Here is a 6,000-nt window from a genome sequence, read left to right as displayed (position 1 = left end):
CCTGTGATGATTCTCAACTCTGAACTTACATTTGATCTTAGACAAAAAGCCAAGAATCAATTGAAACACTAATTCAAGATTGCAATTCACAACCAACAAGACCCACATTTGTAATTCAGGAGCCTTTTGTGCCTCTAAACCTTTATTCATGTTTCTGTATCGGACTTTGTGTCAGTATGTGGCTGTGTGTGTATGTGTGTGTCTATGTACATATCTCTGTGCATCAAATAAGATCTTTATTCACAGATCCATGCTGATGATACCCAATCAGAGTATTATTAGTCAGGTACCTAATTAACCCATAATTTATAATAGATTCTCACATTTACTTTAACCCTAATGTGAGGCAAAAAGGTCTGTCGTTCTCTGTGTTCTCTCTTGCAACTTTTTTTGACTTATTGGTTTGCATTTATCACCTTCCAATCCATGGGAATCATCAAATATTTCTGCAAGTATCTCACTCAACAGTGTGGACCTGAGATGTAAAGCATTAAGCCTCTATAACTTCAGCAGCTTTATCTGATCAAATCATATCTCCTTCAGCTCTTCATTCTCCCTAATCATTCAGATCTACATTCATTAAATATGAGCACAAAGGAATCATTTACCTTCTCTGCCATTTCTGTATTCCCCAATACAAATTATTCAGACAGTCCTTTTAGTTGACCTCGTTTCATTTTGGTTAAATGCTTTCCTATAAAAGCAATTACAGTACTGTGTTTTTGCGACATACCTCTCATATTCTATTCCCCATACCCCCTTGCTTAGTCCTCCTTTGTATTCTGTGAACTTCCCAAGAATTCCTGATATTCCTGACAACATTATGGATCTTTTCTTTTAACCATATGGAATTCTCAACTTCCTTTGTTGGTCATGGTTGATTGACCTTTCTTGAATTTTTGTTCTTTGAAAAATGCATTCTTGCTGTCGATCATGCAACTGTTACCGAAAACTATTCATTATTGTATAGAGACATTTGTTTTATTGTATTTTCACACTTCACCTCAAACAATTTGAGCTTAATGCCTTTACAATTTCCCCTATTCAAATTTAACACCCTTCCTAAACTTGGAATATTCAGTTCCCAGGGCTGGTTATGATGCAACTATTGTTTCTGGAATGGCAATTTTCTATCCTTTATTATTGCCTCCAAGTTGCTTACCTTCTTGCAAATGCTGTGTGCATTCAGATGAAGTGCCCTGAGCTTTCTAATTTTAAAACTTACTGTTTTCTCTGCCTTCTTGTCTCCCTGGCATCTTTTGACTTCCTGGTGCTATCTTTACTTCCTTGCAATTTGGGTTCACCTCAGCTTGTCAGGAGGATGGGAACCTATTTTTTAATTCCATTCCAACAGCACAAGCACATCTCTATGCAAGGATATCAGTTCTGGTCACAAAAAGTCTTACCTATCCAAGAATGAAGTTGAATTGCTCTGAAGTCTGATACCTTCCCAGAGGGTCGTAAATCGGTCGAATTCCTTGCCCAGTAAAGTAGTTGATGCTACTTCAGTAAATATTTTTAAGCTAAGATAGATTTTTTTTGAAAAATAAAGGAATTAAGGGACACAGTCCGAGGGTGGGTAAGTGGAGCTGATGCCTTGAAAAGATCAGCCATGATCTTATTGAATGGTGGGGCAGGTTTGAAGGGCCAGGCAGCCCACTCCTGCTCCTAGTTCTTATGCTCTTATACCCTCCCTTTACACCAGTTCTCTCGGCATATATTGAAACACTGGACCTTTCTGTTTACAAGCTCACTTCTTACTTTGGATTGTTCAATGTTCCTATTCCATAGTTAGCAGAGACTTCATGTTACAATGCTCACCATCCAATGTATCATTCCCTATAACATGTAGCCCTTCTCATTCCAAAGAGCAATGTCTCCTCTTTATAATCGCCAGTTTTCCTAACTTGGTTCTGAATTAATTGATTTCACCACTCTTCCCCCATTCGCACTTCACATCATATAATGGCTGATTCGTTGCTCAGCAGTCCCTGTGGTGTAGAAAACCACTATCCAAACCACAGGAGAACAGTGCACAGACACAGTGTCACCTTGTACTTGGAGCATGTGCAGTGCAAGCTAATGGCCATGGGTGGAGCTATCTTTTCTCTACCTGCAGGCGATGTGGATGTGGGAACAAGGAGGGAGGATTAGAGGTGGAGGGTGGACAGGGAATGGTTCTAAGCATTAAGGAATGATTGCAAACTTGCAAATTCAGTGTTCATAATTCAGGGCTGGAATTCCAGGTATTTGGCCAAATGTCAGTGACGAAGCCGTGATATATTTCCAAGGCAGGATGATGGTGTTCTCATTTGTCTTCTGCCTTTGACCTCCTAGATGGTAGTCATTGTAGGTTTGAAAGGTGGTGTTTCAGGATCATTGATGAGTTTCTGATGTGCACCCCCCACCGCTGTGGATGGCGCACACTGCTCCTATTGAGCACCCGTGCTTGAAGGAATGCATATTTGTGAATGTGGTACCAATCAAGCAGGCTGTTTTGACCTGCATGGTGTTAAGCTCCTTATGTGTTGTTGTCTTGGCAAGTGTCGAACATTCCATCATACTCCTGACTTGTGCATTTAGATAGTGGACTGTCGTGGCAGAGTTAGGACGTAAGTTATTCACCACAGAAATCCTCTTGTAACTGTGACTGAGTGTCGTTTAAGACAGAGTGTGAGCTTGTGAATTGGTGAGTGGGGAAACCTTGGAAGTTAACTCTAAGTTCAGCTCGGCCGCAGCTGCGGTGGTGGAATCCTGAACCAAGACCCCACTGGTCCCAGCACAGGCCCAGGCTCAGGCTCAGGCCCAGGCCCAGGCCCAGGCCCAGGCCCATGACTGGCTCCAGCTCAGACATGCCTGCAGGATAGCCAGTTGTGGCAGTGGAGACCTCGCCAATTTCCAGCATCGGGAAGGATAGCCAAACCGAATCACAACCACGCAGGCAAGTTGGAGCCAAACCCTTAGCCAGCATTAAAATGGACAAAATTCAAAATCTTTGTTTTAGTTTCTTGCTTTTTTTTTGTTCTGTTCAAAAGACGTTGAAGAATGGAAACTCTTTACACTTACATTGTATTCCAATACATGTAACAATAAATCTAATCTAATCTAATCTGAAGGTTAATTAATAAAATCAAGTCAAATTTGAATTTAGTATTGAATGACAATTTAATGTAGAAGTTTGGTTTATCTCAGTCTTAGTCAAGGATATATTTGCTATGTTATGAAGAACAACTTTGTGTCGTGAATTAAATCACTGTCTAGAAGTGTTCTCTTGCCAGCAGTGACACATCATCTCTGCGAAATTTCAACAAGTATTTCAAAAAAGATCTTCCTGAACAATTGAATGATAGCAGCTGATCACTGAGAGCATTTTGAAATAGAGTGTGAGAATGGAAACATGGGGGGGGGGGCAGAATTCAATGCAGTGAGGGCAGAAATACAATTCTAATCCTTAACATAAAAGGAGAGGACCAAAGAGAGAGGAGTGACAGAGATGAGCAGTGGGATATGCGAGCTGAAGACTGGAAACATTATTTAGGTGATCAAATGGGTGAGTGGTGAGTGGATTCTGTTTCTTTTTCACATTATTTGTAAACAGAGATAGAATGGTGTCACATAAAAATATGCTAGATGAAATGAAAGGCACATAATGTCGAGGATAATACATTGGCATGATTACAGGACTGGCTAAATAACAGGAAACTGAGAGTTGGGAGAAGTAATTTTACAGCAGCACATGGTAGATATTGGAGGGTGAAAGGAGCAGTGATGAAGAGCAGGACAATGAAAGTACTGAAGGTCCGAGTGATCTTAGTGTGCACATCCGTAGAGCCTGAAGGTAGCAAGGCAGATAGATGGTAATTGAGAAAGCATGTAGGATACTAGCCTTTAACTGTTTTTTTTCCAGAGGGGTCATAAAGTCAGAGGTTCTGATATGTCTGGGTTTATCTACTTGGGAATGTTTTAAGTCATTGCTCCCAATACTGGGTTGTATTCTAATAGGTTGCAAGGGACATACAATGCCTGGTTCACAGATAAAAGGTCTCTACCTTATCAATTGAAAGTACAACAACAGCTGAAGGAAATGTTGCCTTGTACTCTTCAGGTTTGCAATGAGTTTTGATCGCACATAACAGACAGACAGCTGCTGAAGTCGGGAGAACTGAACACCTCTCTCTCTCTCTTTCTGTAACTTATTCCCAGTTTGAAACTGCACTGTTCCCTGAGAACCAATCACAGTTTTGGGCAGGCAAAAGGTCATATGATCTGTTATCTACAACTGGTCACTAGTCCATAGACCAGTCAGCATCTTGTTGTAAACAAGAACTATATCTGTACATACCCTCGGATTCAATCTGTCTACAATCTAAACTTCACTTGCCACTTGTTCAAACGGCTGTTTACACAATGTTTGCCATGTCTGTGAGGTTGCTTACTTTTCAAACCATACAGCATCTTTGTAACTCACTCGTGTTTGAAATTAAATCCTGCTATTTAAGTCCACAATTTTAAAAAGTGCAAGAATAAAAAGATAAGGACTTTACCTTGGGGATTTAAGCATGATGGGGAACAAGCAGCAGAGCAGAGTTCAGGTCATAATCAGACTCACCATGATCTTATTGAAGAGTGAAGGCAGACTCCAGGGGCTAATGACCTACTATTGCTCCCATTCTCATGATCCTGGCTACTCCAGTGTTATTGACAGGATCTGTCAATGTGTTGTTTAAGCTGACAATCTCTTATTAAGGAGAGCATCCAGAGATTGGCCTTTCCCTGGTTTTCCGACATCTCCAGGTGGGTGAGCCTGCTGAAGTCTACCTGGTGATCAGGTGACCTCCTCCTTGGATCCTGAGGATAATGGTTTGTTGACCAGGAATGGCTCCTCATGTTGTGTGCCACTGCCACTGTTCTCCCTTGATGAGCTGATAGCAATGATGTAGTGGGTCAGATTATCATTTACATCCAGTAGAGATTCTGCAAGTATGGCTGCATGGCCTGATGTCCTTCTGGTGGTGGGTCTTTTTCCAGCCTCTGAGCTGCCATGGAGCTGATGCCTGTCTCTCCACCCTACCACCATCACCATTTTCAAACTCAATACTGTACTTGAACCTATCTAACTCCCTTTTCCATAAAGGTCTGAAACCCATTCCATCAGATGAAAGGCTTCAGCACTCAGCTCAATGGCAGAACTGGATCATCTCCTGCAGTGGGGAGAGTTGCCAACTTACTCCCTTTTCTGTGCCACTGAGGATAGTCAGAGCTCCTTGTTATTTTTCTTTCCCATTACCTTAAATCTGTGTTCCCTGGTTGTCATCAAATTGCAAAGAAGAAAGAGAGATTGAGAAATGTACACTATTAGAGATGGATTTCCAGATCTTAGATCCTTTGCAACTAAAGGCAATTCAATCAATATTCCACCAATATTTAATGCTCAGGGATTGTATAATATGCTGAAGGTCAGAATAAGAGATTTTATTCACTTTCTGTTCCAGCCTATGTCATCAGATATTACCAGGTTTTTTTTGGCTCTTCAGAATTTGGAAATTACTGAAAGTTGAGACATTTCTTCAAAGAGTTTCAATTTGTTCTCATCAGGACACACACAGGAATATCAAAAGAATACAGATATTTCTCCACCAGAAAAGTGTGCTTATTTTTTGGGACAAGATGACTGATTCACTGAGCCATTGCCATAAAAAGAGAGGATATATAGGCTCCTCAATATCTCAGCTATTTTAAGAAAAAGTGAGGTTAAACATATTAATTTTGGTTGCAGAGAAGGGATCCCAACATATGGATGTGTCTTCTATCAAGGGTCAATCAACCACATAATGAACTTATCTGACTACCTCAAGTTTTCTTTTCAAATGATACTCCCAGTACACTCAAGATTGTTCAGCAAATGTCTGATTGTTGAAGAGATTGCACAATAGATGTTTTGTTTCAGTTTTTGCAGGCTTCGGTTGGTTAATTATGGTCTGCATTCTGCTGTTATGAAAC

Source organism: Chiloscyllium punctatum, chromosome 30 (assembly GCF_047496795.1).
Source record: "Chiloscyllium punctatum isolate Juve2018m chromosome 30, sChiPun1.3, whole genome shotgun sequence".
Lineage (NCBI taxonomy): Eukaryota > Metazoa > Chordata > Chondrichthyes > Orectolobiformes > Hemiscylliidae > Chiloscyllium > Chiloscyllium punctatum.
Note: the sequence above shows the minus strand (reverse complement) of the source record.